Raw genomic sequence first — 15,565 nt, forward strand, 5'->3', positions numbered from 1 at the left:
ACCTCTAAAAATGTCAAGAAAATATTTCTTGATGATTCGGTCTTTTCCAGGGTATTCTAGTAATTTGACAAATCAAGATCGTGCCATTTCAATTCTTTTCTTAGAACATTAACTATGTTTGTTTCGAAATCTATATCTACGAATTCTGGATCGTTATTCGCTTGACTTGAAGTCGGGAAGAGGAGACAAAAGTATGGAACTCTTGAATATAAAAGAAAATATAAAGTTCGACAACAACACGTAAATTACAAACTGTGTATATCAATACGTATTGCAACGTAAAGGCACGGAAGAATTAACAATACTATAACCCCAAGGTAATAGTAGAAATAAATAAAATCCTCCGGTGGTAGATGAAAAAGAAGAATGACAGAGATGAAAGTTAAGAGTATATCCAGGATCAGTACTGGATGAAGCATACTGATGAATACTTTAAAATATGAGTTGAGGGAGAAAGAATAGAAGGTGTGAGTTGTAAGGAAACGAAGAAGGTGGATTTATAGTAAAAGATCTAACAGAGCAATCAAAATAGATGATCGCATTTAAAGAGGATTCTAATTTCCTTGATTATCAAAGAATCAAATCTCATTTTGAAGATTTTCCTCCAAATCTCTTGAACTTGGAAATCAATCCTATCTACGTCAAAAGATATGACGAATCTATACCTACTCATTTCACCCGTTGGTGATAACTTCACTCGTACTCTTCATATAATCAAATTGTTTTATCCATATCACTCAATGATGATAAAACTCTATTTATCAACTCATAATTGTCATAATAACATTCTCATTGTTAGCCATGACGACCTCTATCAAATTTCGGGGATGAAATTTCTTTAACGGGTAGGTACTGTGATGACCCGGAAATTTCCGACCAAATTTAAACTTTAATCTTTACATTATTCCGACACGATAAGCAAAGTTTGTTAAGTTAAATCTTAGGAAATATAAACTTTGTTCATACATTCATTTAACCTCGACCAAATTTCAATGATTCACGAACCATTATATGAACGGATATGATTATATATGTATATGTATATATATTATAACTTGAAAATATTAACAAAGTATTAAATGTATAATACGTTACATAAACGTAATTGTCTCAATATGTTTATCGGTGGAATTAAAAGATAAAATCAAATGATTGATTTATCAGATACATTGAAATAGGATTACGAGTCTCCGTTGAGAGGTCCACTTTGATTTAGGAAATCTGTTCCTTTTATCGGTATTCGAAATATTATTAATGTGATTTATAAATAGGAATAAAAGTGTCATTAACAAGGATTAGACAAAAGTTAGTGGAAGACAAAAGTTAATAATAATGATTTAGTTACAAGTGTACGAAAATGATTTTGGATATAATAGAACTTGATTGATTAAAATGTCTTTGATTAAATAAATGTAAGTTGGAATATTGTTTGTTAGATATATAGAAAACTTAAAACATGTTCATTAAATATATATGTTTTCAAAATAATTAAGTACATGATAGTAACACTCACTTGGTGATGCGGTTGATATTTAAAATATTAGTGCATAAATGAATCGTATCTATTTAAGTTTTAAAGTATAAACGATACGTGTTATAATATTTTTCTAAATGAAATTTAAAACGAATTTTGAAATACAATTAGTACTGAAAGACTAAATATTAATTCATTAAACAAATATTTCAAATATATATATATATATATATATATATATATATATATATATATATATATATATATATATATATATATATATATATTAACTTAGTCATAAAATGTCCTGATTCAAAATAATATATTTTGATAAACAACGAGTCACTGATTTATAGAAGCAAATGACCACAACGCTCAAATTTATAAATTACATTTTTTACAAAGTAATTTATTGATGAGTAAGTCAAAATTATTAATAAGGGTACACGTCGCATAACGTAAAAGACTAGTTTTCTAAACGTACGAAAGTGCGTTCGAAAAACCGAAAGTGATACATGAGTCGAGTGACAACGTCCATGTCATTTGAGTTAAAATTTCATTTTTACCATGAAAGTAAATATAATATAATATATAATTAATTATATAAATTAAATATATTATATATATAATAATATATAAACTGTCGGCAGCCTCGAATTATTGAGCAACGATTTGGAAAAAGAGAGTGCCACGATCGCGGCAGTTTTGTGCTTCGAACCTCCGCAGTCGCGGAGTAATAGGGTCCGGTTTGGGGATATAAAACCCGATCGTTTCTGCTCGATTCAATTCACAAATTCATCCGTCTCTCTATTGTACTCCATAATATTTACTTAAATTTATTATTATTATTATTAAAAATATTATTATTAGTATTAGTATTATTAAGAGTGATATTATTGTATTATACATAAAATATTACGACGAGGTCATGAGCGAGCCATTTCAAAACGGGTTTTATGAGCGGGATAGAGCTAAGGAAATTATGGGTTATGACTATGGAGGTGATGGGTATGGATCAGGGGTATGCCCGTGAGGTCAATTTAATATTTATCATCTCCGTTGGGTCTACGTACCTTTACTGCAATATTGAATCTCAATATTGATACGTGAGCACTCATAACTTAACTTTTGTATATTAATAGTGTATCCTTGACTAGTGCTCGAGTATATAGGATTATGCATGCTTATACTTTTGATATTGCCATTAGATAGGATATGTTGAATCTTGAATTAGTTACATATGCGGTTGAGATAAGGTATAAGATATGCATGTCATTGGAAAGCTAGCAAAAAATTAAGAACTTTTCATTTAGATATCGAATGGTTTCGATGAACGAAATTGAAGTTATAGTCAATTGAATCTTTGTATTATTGTTGAAAATGATTATTATTATCGTCGTTATAATTTTTATCTAATTATTATTATTATTATTATTATTATTATTATTATTATTATTATTATTATTATTATTATTATTATTATTATTATTATTATTATTATTATTATTATTATCATCATTATTATTATTATTATTATTATTATTATTATTATTATTATTATTATTATTATTATTATTATTATTATTATTATCATTATCAATAAAAAGTATTATGATTAAAAATTGTTATTTTTATTATTATTACTATCGTTATTATCGTTAAAGTTATAATTAAGTATTCTCATTAATATTATCATAATATTTATTATTATTAGTATTATTATAATTAAAAACTAATATTAGTAACACCTAATTAATATGATTACTATTATTATCATTAACATGAACACGATATAAAAGACGATTAAAAGCTATTAGATGAATCGATTAGGAAATAATGAGTATGAGTATCATGATGAAATTAAAATAATTTAAGATATTGATTTAGATAAAATTATCGTTCTTATTATTTTTATCATTAATATTATTATTAAAAGTATCGTTAATATTAAAACTATTATTTTAACAAAAATTATCATTTAATAGAAATGTCATTGTTATTATGAAATATCATTATTATTATCATTTTAAATAAAATTATTATTTTAAAGTTAATATTAAAAAGTATCGTAAATATTAAAGTTATCATAATTAGAATTATCATTTTATAATAATATCATTTTTAGTAAATATAAATATTGATATTTTTATTAATAGAATAATAATAATTATTATTACCAAATAATACAACTTTTACTTATTATTATTATCAATGTTATTTTATCAAATAAATATGTAATACAAATAATATAATTATCTTAATAAAACCTATTATAATATTTTTATGATATTAAATGAACTTTATAAATTTTATTACTTAAGATATATAAAAGTATATGTTTATATAAAAATTTTATTTATTAATAAATGAATTATATTATTTACTCTAATAAATTTTTTTTTAAAAAAATATTTAAAAATTTAAAACGACGATCTTTAAACTATATAATAATCATGTATAAATTTTAGAAATCATTTTGAGTCAAAATGACTTTTGTTGACTTTTGCATATTAGACTCGAGCATTAGGATTGTGGTACACTATGACTTAACCTAAATTGTTAGACAAATATTGACCAACATATAAATATATATAATTAATATAGGTTTGTGAATCAAAGGCCAACCTTGCACTTGTTCAATGATGTTATATGTATTTTTACTACAAAATACAGTATTGTGAGTTTCATTTGCCTTTTTACCCTTTACATTTTTGGGCTGAGAATACATGCGCTACTTTTATAAATGTTTGGCGAAATAGACACAAGTACTTAAATTATATTCTATGGTTGGATTATTAACCGATTATCGCCCTTCAAGTCTGGTAACCTAAGAATTTAGGGAAATGGCCCCTGATTGACGCGAATCCTAAAGATAGATCTATGGACCTTGACAAGTCCCATTCGGGGTACGAATGCTTTAGTACTTCGAGATTATTATACAAATGAGAGGTTCTGTTTTGGGGATATTCTATGCATTAAGTTAACGTCGGTTACCAGGTGTTCAATCCATATGAATGATTTTTATCTCTATGCCGTACGAAATGCCTGATATGAGATTAAGTTTATAAGAAATTGGAATATGAAATCTTGTGGTCTATTAAAATTATGGAAATGATTGATTACGATAAACTAATGAACTCACCAACCTTTTGGTTGACACTTTAAAGCATGTTTATTCTCAGGTGTTAAAGAAATCTTCTGCTGTGCATTTGTTCAATTTAGAGATATTACTTGGAGTCATTCATGGCATATTTCAAAAGATATTGCATTCAAGTCGTTGAGTTCAATAAAGATTATTATTAAGTAAATGACAGATTAGGTCATTTATAGTTGAATATTATGAGATGGTATGCGTGCCTGTCAATTTTCGATGTAAAGAAAGTTTGTCTTTTAAAAACGAATGCAATGTTTGAAAAATGTATCATATAGAGGTCAAATACCTCGCGATGTAATCAACTATTGTGAATCGTTTGTAATCGATATAGACTTCATCCAGATGGATTAGGACGGGGCACTTCAGCTGTGAATATCTTCGATCATTTGCGAGTCAGAGTGATAAGTTGGACATCCGGTGGAAAGATCCATATGCTTCCGGATGAGAGTCAGTAGTGCTCGTTGGTTTGTTGAGAACGGAAGTGCAGATCCGACTAAGGCATTGTAAACCTTAGAGTAAATAATCTTCTGATCTCGAAAAAATCTTGTCTCGAGAATAGTGCGAACCACTGAATTGTTCTCTCGTTGCTTTTCTTCATGGTAGATATGATCGTAAAGAGTATTGATAAAGTCTTTAATGCGTCCTTATAAGATTTCAACGTTATCATCTTCTCTTGGTAGATAGAGGTTATTTTCATCTTTGATAGCCTTGATCCGCTCCCTAAACGAGGTGTGAAAACGATGATTGATCTACGGATGGCTTTGAGAATATCTTCAAATTCATCAGTGTCATTAATGAAGGTTATCATGTCGGCGTGGTAAGATATTACCGGTATCTCTGAGTGATCCGAAGAAGAGTCAGGCTCCTCTTGATCTAGTGAGGGTGGAGAATATGAATCATCCAGAATGTCTCCATTTTGCTCTTCTTCATCGTCATCATCGGTATAGTTTTCATCTGTAGATTCGTCTGATGAGCGGGTTTCTTCAGTATTCTGGTGCTTCTCTTTGACACTGGCAGGGTCAATCTCTATATCTTTAACTTCGGCAACCTTATCAGTTTTCTTTTTGAATCGAATAATTAAACTGTGTTCCTCCATCTCTAGCCTCATTAATTCTTCGTGATGATTGTGATTTGCTTCTTCGCTTAGAGAGGGTACTATCGCAGTTTTCTCTACGTCTCCTATTTCCTCTTCCTCCTCAGATTCTTCCTCTTCCTCTATTTCTTCATTGGGATCTTTTTCTTCCATTTCTGGGTCGTCAGCAGACTGTGATTCGGCACCCATTTCGATATCATTGGCTGGTGGTAGGGACTCATCATCGGAAGTGATCCATATGGTGGAAATAGCAAACATCTCTGCCTGTCTATTTTGAAGGTAACGCTCTCCCCATGTGATCGCAAGATCAAGGTTTGATTGTACACATCAATGACAGTCCTAGCTGTGTTCATGAATGGTCTCCCTAATACTATCGGCGTATGTAGGTCTTTCTTAATATCCATCACTACAAAATCCATAGGATACAAGAATATGTCGACTTTCACCAAGACGTTCTCAACTATTCCCTTAGGATATCGAATTATGTGATTGGCAAGTTGGATTTTCATTTTGGTTGGTGACAAGTCTCCTAGCTCTAATCTCTTGTAGATAGAATAGGGAATTAGGTTGATACTTGCTCCTAAATCTGCTAGCGCATGAATGGTTCCAGATTGGTAGATTGAACATGAGAAAATGAATCGGCCCGTGTCTCCTAGTTTCTTGGGTAGAGAGTTTTTGAGCAATGCTGAGCATTCTTTAGTCAGTGAAATTTTGTTGGAATCTGGTATCTTTTCCTTCGTAGAGAGAAGCCTTCAAATGTATCTCTTCTGGTTGGGAACTTTGGACATGGTGTCCTGGAATCTTCCGTCAAGTTCGTAGGTATCAAGCTTGGATGGTTCTTCCAGTAACCTTCCGGGATAAGGTACACGAATTGGAGTTTGAGCGGGTAGCTTCTGAGTATATGTTGATTTGTTCTCGAGCCTAGCTGACCTTCTCCGTGGTTCTTCCTTCGAGATTATGGAATCGATTTGCTTAGCTTCCTCTATGTGGGGATTTTGGATAGTATTACTAGGTAATCTTCCTTGTGGTCGGGTTTCAAGGCGTTGTGATAACTGTCCGAGCGGTGTTTCTAGACTTTTGAGTAGAGCCAATTAGTTTCGAATGAATATCTCTGTCTGGTCTTATCTAGACGCGATTCTCTAATTTAGTTGTTGTTGTCCTTGAATGAACTGAGTTAACCGATCATCAATCCCGAAAGCAGGGTTGGTTACTTTCGTAATTTAGGTGGTTGGAGAATTTTCCTCAGCTCGTGGTCCAGTGAGTAGAAGTGGTTGATCGTAGGTTAATTAAGGTTGTTGCGGTGGATAAGGTGGGTAACGATAGCGAAAAGGTTGGTTATTTCTTTGAAATTGGTAAACCCTAGGTTGTTGATTGAATCCGAGATTTGATTGACGAGCTGGGTATTGAATGTAACAAACTGAACCATCAGGATTCTCATACTCAACTTGATATTCTTCAGTGGGTTGCGGGTTGGTACAGTTGACACATGATCCATATGTCATACCGTCCAACGGCGTATGAACTAAGAGTCCTACAGTAACGGTTACACCCTCTATATAAGACATTTTTAAAAAGTATTCACATTTATTATTGTTTGAAGAGTTTGTCTCGTAAATGAAAATCCCGTTTAATCATTACAAACCATAAATCATGTGATAATAAATAGGAACATTTAAGTTTAAAAGTTTAAATGCGAATAAACAAATGTCCGAATAAAAAGCTGGACTCCAGTAGCGATAATTCATGTGACCTCTAAGCAAATAGCAGAAGCAAATCATCTAAGTACCTGAGATAAAACATGCAAAACGGGTCAACATAAACTTGAGTGAATTCACAGGTTTGTATTCAAAGTATAAACATGTTTGTATTCAAATTATAAATAGTTTTAGAGTTATACCACCAAAGATCAAATTGCTTAGGTCAAAGTGTAAAGGAAGACACAAGGAACAAGTTTGATCAAAGAAGCACAAGCAAAATCACAAAAATTGATGGTGTTCTTGATGATGATGATATCGACGGTTAAGAGAGGGAGGAGAGGAGAAGAATGTCGAGTAAAATTAGGGTTTAAGGAATGAGATGCAGTTTGACTATTTTATTTAATTAGTATATGGCCTAAAACACATAAGTAATCACATAATGGACTAAAAACCCAACAAGAGGTGGGGTTGGGTTATTCAGCCGAATGGCCCCTTTAAGGGTGTCCATAGGCTCGTTTTGCTTGATCGGGTGATTGTGTGATTCGTTTCTAGTTACCGTTAACCGCTACCGAATTCCTGAAACGTTAACTGAGCGTTTAAACAAATCCACAAAGTTTAATTTATTAAAAATATTAATAAATTAATTATATTTTTCTAAGTTAATAATTATCAATAATTACTCCGAGTGTTTCGCTAATCAGAAAAACAACTTTTGCTGTGATCGAAACCGTGTCATTTTATTCATATTACAATTTCCGAAATAAGTTATTCAATTAATATCTAATCATATTAATTATAGTAATCCTCAAAGGATTATGTATGTATTTATAAAAAAAATTCGGCGTAGAAGAATCGTATGATTTAACTAACGATCGTTTAGAATTCAACAGAGATTTTAATGGAAAAGCTCAGGTTGTTACATAATGGCAGCTCTTATGCTAAAGCCCTTAAATAAGCACGTGAGCAATAAATAGGCCACCTCTTCATCAAGCTCAAGTTTGATCACGTAAACTTCGCATCAATCAATCAATCATCATCTGACATGTGTATCTGAATATCACGGAGGATCTGAGCCTATAAATAGACCCCATGGGTCATCACATTTCATCATTGAGTAACTTGTTGCAGAGGACACACTTTCTCTCTCACACAGTACTTTCTCACTCTATAACTTCACCGCTTAGCAATAATACGCTAGACGGACCAATTCACAGTTTGGTCTCGGAAGATTGATAAGTCCACCCCACAGAGAACTTGTTCGTGGTCCTGGTCTGCAGGGATTATCCCAAGGGAAAACATCAATCGACAACATATCCCACCACGCTGAGTAGTTCTAGTTTTGTACTGGTATATACTAACCTCTAGCCGAAAAATAGTACCAACATATGGCGCCATTCGCTTCCAAGAATATCAAAAACACCAATAGCATGAAGGCAAACAACACGTCTTCAACACGTGTCCCATTGGAAGCAATCAATGAACTACTCGTTCAGAATATACCACCTAATAGACTCACCTTAGAAGAAGTATCGGTCGAAGGGGATGATCATATAAATGTTGAAGTATCAGATGAACTTGTAAATGAAAAAACTACACATTTCAATAAATCATCAACAGAAGCTCCAAAAGAACAATTGTGGCAAGCAAGGCGGAGGACGCATAACATTTCCTTTAAAAGAACGTCTGAAGTAAAGAAAAAACATGTGAGCAAGGGGAAAACAGTTTCTAAGCAACAACTGTTCAAATTATTTGAGCAATTAAACACTCTAGTCAATGATTCAGAGCAAGAGAATGATGATGAGTATTTTTTGAAAATGAGGTGGACTACATAAAACAAGAGCATGAAGTTATATCGAAGGAAATGACAACTAGAATGTTGGATAGAACCTTAAATAAAACAACGCTATTAAAGTATAAGCAAAAGCTAGCACAACCCGCCAACCTTGCAGCGACAGTAGACAACTTTGCACTGATAACAGGAGAGCAAGCGACCAAGTCGCAGGAAATGGCAGAGTCAACTCAATGTTTCATAAGCCTTATAGTAAATTATCCACTTTCGAGAAGTTTGGGAATTCCATCAATTGGTGTTTATGATGGTATATCTAATCCATAAGATTTTTTAACTATGTTTGAAAGAGTAATGAGATTACTGCATTGGGAGGATGAAGTTGCCTGTCATATGTTTCTGATGGTGTTACAAAAAATGGCAAGAGAATAGTTCGCAAGCTTACCGCCTAAACTCATTATTAGTTTTTTGGATTTACGAGCTAAATTTGTTATGAAATATCAGAGCCTGAGAAGTTTCACACTAACGCTTTTAGATGCGCATGAAATTACGATGCATATCAGTGAATCTTTGAGCAATTTCATGAAACACTACACTGTGGAATGTCAGAAGATTTCAGATATACCAGAATCTCAGCTAGTTTCTGGTTTTATCTTTTGTCTGGATCAACGTCGTTTTAAAGCCTCATTCACGCATTACGATATGATGTACCTAAAACCTTACATCAAGCATCAGTAATCGCACAAAAACACTTAAGGGCTGGACAAATGGGACAACGGTGAATTGAAAGGAATTACAGGCAGTACAACGGAGGGCAGTATACGGAGAGATATCAACGAACGTACGATAACATTCATCAGGGTCAACATCAAGGATGGAAAGGCAATAATCATCCAAATGACTATTATCACAATCGCGGACCGCTAGAAATGTGACGACCCGGGAATTTCCGACCAAATTTAAACTTTATCTTTATACTATTCCGACACGATAAGCAAAGTTTGTTAAATTTAAATCTCAAGGATTTGAAACTATGTTCATACATTCATTTTACCTCGACCAAATTCCAATGATTCACAAATCATTAAACGAACGTAAATGATTATATATGAATATGTGTATATAGTATAACTTGATAACGTTAACGAAGTATTAAGTATAAATACTTTACATAATAGTATTTGGTTCCATATGTTTATCGATGGAATTTCATAGTAATCAATTGATGTAGTTTTCAACTGTACGGAAACATTTCTTGATATAATAGGACTTGTCTATCTAAACTGCCTTTGATTAAATAAACGTAAGTTGGAATATTGATTGTAACGTGTATTTAAAACGTGTTCATTAAATATATATGTTTTCAAATCAAGTACACGGTAGTAACACTCGCCTAGTGACGCAATTGATATTTAAAACTATTAGTATCTATTTAAATTTTAAAATGAAAACGTTACGCGTTAATTTTTCTAAACGAAATAAAAATAAACTTTGAAATATAAATAGTTTTGAAAAACTAAATGCAATATTATTAAATAAAGATTTTGAATACAAAATTACAATTCTAAATATGTATATATCTATATATTTTAACCTAGTCATAAAACGTCCTAATTTAAAATAATATATTTTGATAAATAACGAGTCACTGATTTATAGAAGCAAATGACCACAACACTCAATTTTACAGAGTTACATTTTTATAAGGTAATTTATTGATGAATAAGTCAAATTATTATTAAGGGTACACGTCGCGTAACGTAAAAGGCTAGTTTTCTAAACGTACGAAAGTGCGCTCGAAAAACCGAAAGTGGTACATGAGTCGAGTGACAACGTAAGAGTCATTTTAGTAAAAATTATATTTTTACCATGAACGTAAATATAATATAAAATATAATTAATTATAAAGATTAAATATATATATATATATAATTATTTATTTATATTAAACAATGGGCGTCGGTAGTCACAATTGGTCGAACATGGGGTGTTAGGTGGCTGCAACTCCCTTAAATGTGAACGATTCGGTTTTTGTGAAGTTCATACATCTTTCTATCTCTCTGCGCAAACACACACACACACACACACACACACACACACACACACACACACACATATATATATATATATACATATTATAATTATAATTATTATTATTATTAATTAATCATATTATCATTATTAGTAGTAAGTATTAGTATTATTAGGAGCGATATTATTAGTATTATTATACATAAAATACTACGACGAGGTCATGAGCGAATTATCTCAAAACTGTTTTTCGAGTAGGATAGGGCTAAGGAAGTTATGTGTTATAGCTATGGAGGTGATGTGTATGGTTCATGCGTACGCTCGTGAGGTTAATCTAGTGTTTATCATCTCCGTTACGTCTACGTACCTTTCCTGCAATATTGAATCTCAATATTGATACGTAAGCACTTATAATTTAAATTTTACATAATTGTTAGTATATCCCTGACTAGTGCTCGAGAATATAGGATTTTGCATGCTTGTATTTTTGATATTTCCATTAGATAGATTATGTTGAATCCTGAGTTAGTTACATATGCGGTTGAGATAAGGTATAAGATTTGCATGTCGTTGGAAAGCTAGCGAAAAATTAAGAACTTTTCATTTAGATATCGAATGATTTCAATGAACGGATCAGAAGTTATAGTCAATTGAATTTTTGTAAAAATGATTATTATTATCGTCGTTATTATCGTCGTTCTAATTTTTTTTATCTAATTATTATTATTATTATTATTATTATTATTATTATTATTATTATTATTATTATTATTATTATTATTATTATTATTATTATTATTATCATCATCATCATCATTATTAATAAAAAATATTATCATTAAAAATTGTTATTTTGATCGTTATTATCGTTAAAGTTATAATTAGTATTATTATTATTATTATCATTAAAATAGTTATTAGTATTATCATTATAATAATATTTTTTATTATTATTATTATTATTATTATTATTATTATTATTATTATTAGTATTATTATAATTAAAACTAATATTAGTAACACTTAATTATTAGGATTACTATTATTATCATTAAAATGAACGCGATATAAAAGACGATTAAAAGCTATTAAACGAATCGATAAGGAAATAATGAGTATGAGTATCATGATGAAATTAAAATATCGTAAGATATTGATTTAGATAAAATTATCTTTTTTCCATTATTTTTATCACTATTATTATCAAAAAGTATTATTAATATTAAAACTATCATTTTTACAAAATTATTATTTTAATAGGAATATCATTGTTAATATAAAATTTCATCATTTTTATTATCATTTTATCATAATACCATTTTTTATAAATATAAATATTGTTATTATTATTAGTAGAATAATAATAATTATTATTACAAAATAATACAACCTTTACTTACTATTATTATTATCGATATTATTTTATCAAATAAATATGTAATACAAAGATATTTTACTAGGTGTAATATAATTACATTAATACTACCTATCATATTATTTTTATGATATTAAATGAACTTTATAAATTTTATTACTTAAGATATAAAAAAGTTTATTCTTATTATAATAAATGAATTATATTATTTACTCTAATAAAAATCTTTTAAAAATATTTAAAAATATAAAACGACGATATTTAAACTATATAATAATCATGTATAAAAATTTGGAAATCATTTTTTGTCAAATTGACTTTTGTTGACTTTTGCATATTAGTCTCGAGCATTAGGATTGTGGTACACTATGACCTGGCTTAAATTATTAGACAAATATTGACCAATATATAAATATATATACTTAATTTAGGTTCGTGAATCCGAGGCCAACCTTGCGCTTGTTCAATGACGTTATATGAAATACAGTATGGTGAGTTTCATTTGCTCCCTTTTTAAATGCTTTTGCAATATATATTTTTGGGACTGAGAATACATGCGCTGCTTTTATAAATGTTTTACGAAATAGACACAAGTAATCGAAACTACATTCTATGGTTGGATTATCGAATCGAATATCCCCCTTTTAGCTTGGTAGCCTAAGAATTAGGGAACAGACACCCTAATTGACGCGAATCCTAAAGGTAGATCTACGGGCCCTGACTCCCCCATACTGGAAAATGCTATGCTTTAGTACTTCGAGTTATTAATACAGATGGATTTCTATTTTGGGAATATCCTATATGCATTATGTTAATGTCGGTTACCAGGTGTTCAATCCATATGAATGATTTTTAAACACTTGTGAGTGTATAATTATTGAATAAAGGAAATCTTGTGGTCTATTAAAATTATGGAAATGATTGATTATGATAAACTAATGAACTCACCAACCTTTTGGTTGACACTTGAAAGCATGTTTATTCTCAGGTATGAAAGAAATCTCCCGCTGTGCATTTGCTCATATTAGAGATATTACTTGGAGTCATTCATGACATATTTCAAAAGATGTTGCATTCGAGTCGCCGGGTTCATCAAGATTAATGCTAAGTCAATTATAGTTGGATATATTATGAAATGGTATGCATGCCGTCAACTTTCGATGTAATGAAAATTTGTCTTTTAAAAACAAATGCAATGTTTGTAAAATGTATCATATAGAGGTCAAGTACCTCGCGATGTAACCAAATGTAATGTATTCGTCCAGATGGATTAGGACGGGTCATGAAAAGAAAGGCACCCATTGATTATGGCTTTGACAAAAACACAAAAAGAGATTTTGTTCAGTGAACCAATCAAGAAAATGTTTAACCCTCCTGCACCCATGGAAGAAAGAGAAGGAACAAAAAGTGATCATTAGTGTGATTTTCATGAATCATATGGTCATGATACGGATAATTGCAAATCCTTAATGAGAGAAATAATTGCTATGATCAAAGTTGGGGAGCTGAATCACTTGTTACCTGGAAAGCAGTACAGAAGAAATGACCCAAACAGAAGGTTCGCATTGCAGGAAAGATCTAGGAACGGTGGACGAAGGAGTGGAAGCGTGGGGAGGATAGAAATCAGTATGAAGAAAGGAAGAATAAAAGGGATCCAACTCCAAAAAGGCGTATCAATGTTATTTGGAATGAGGGAGAAGAGATGGAGTCAAACGGAGAGCGCAATGAAGAAGCATGGATGTATGCTACAATTATTTTTCACACAATCCGCAATTGAAGGTTTTCAGAAGAGCCTTTTGTTGTTTCCACGGATATAGCAAACAAATTTTTTTGAAGAATTTACACAGACGCCGGGAGTGAGGCTAATATCCTTTATCTAGATTATTTTCGCTCTTTTTCGTTCAACGGCAAGGATAGACTTCGTAGAATGGACTTGAAGATTGCTGTGATAACAGGTACATTAGTGAAGGCATATGGGAAGATCAAGTTGGAAGTCATGTTGGGTGCATATCCACTTGTTCGAACAGAGATTGTGGATTTCATCGTGCTAGACGGAAAAGATTCAATGAATTATTAAGCAGACGATCCTTACGCAAATTTGGTGCTATATCTTCTACACCGCATGCAGAGCTATGATTTCCAACTCCTAATGGTGTAGTGGTTTTACATTAAGCGTATGTAGGACCAAGAAAGGAAAGATCAGTTGTTTGTGAAGCAAATGAGGATATGTTCAAGGGAAAGTCACAGGAGCAATTGTTTGGTAGAAATGATGTGAATGGATACTTCAAAGCAGCCAAGTGGTCAAAGCATTAAAAACATAACATGAACGCTGCATGCAAGACATATGTTCACATATAATGCAAAACAACAGCAGAACATGCTCATTATCATATCAGAATAAGCACAATGCAAAAATGTTAAAATTTTCTGTATAGAATTGATCACTCTATCCATATGAAAATATTAAACAGATTTTTTTAAGTGCCTCACATTTCATCAATGAAATTTTTATTTTTCTTAAGCGAAATGCTACACGTTACGAATGTAAAACAGTGCACTCATATGATCCTGCCCACATAAGATAAAGTATTTTTTGCTCCCGATGGCAGAAGCTCTTGGTTGACAAATTAAGACACAAGGGATCGGCTAGTGTACGAATATATTTCACTAGAAAGCACCAAGGCATAAATACATTATTTATCAAATGTCATGACACGTACATAATGGTTTATCTCAAAAGCATAAATTCATTTTCAAGACTCAGATAAAACGTTGGCATAAAAATTTAAAGTAAAAATTATTTTTAAGCCGCACAACGCATGAGTGCATAACGCAACATGCAGAATGCAAAATTTAATTTGGAACAAGCAAATATTATAGATCACATAATCTTCTCACTGAAATTTTTTTAAGAGATGTGAAACAACAGATAGCAAAAATAATTTTACCGTAAAG

Source organism: Rutidosis leptorrhynchoides, chromosome 4 (genome assembly GCF_046630445.1).
Source record: "Rutidosis leptorrhynchoides isolate AG116_Rl617_1_P2 chromosome 4, CSIRO_AGI_Rlap_v1, whole genome shotgun sequence".
Classification (NCBI taxonomy): domain Eukaryota; kingdom Viridiplantae; phylum Streptophyta; class Magnoliopsida; order Asterales; family Asteraceae; genus Rutidosis; species Rutidosis leptorrhynchoides.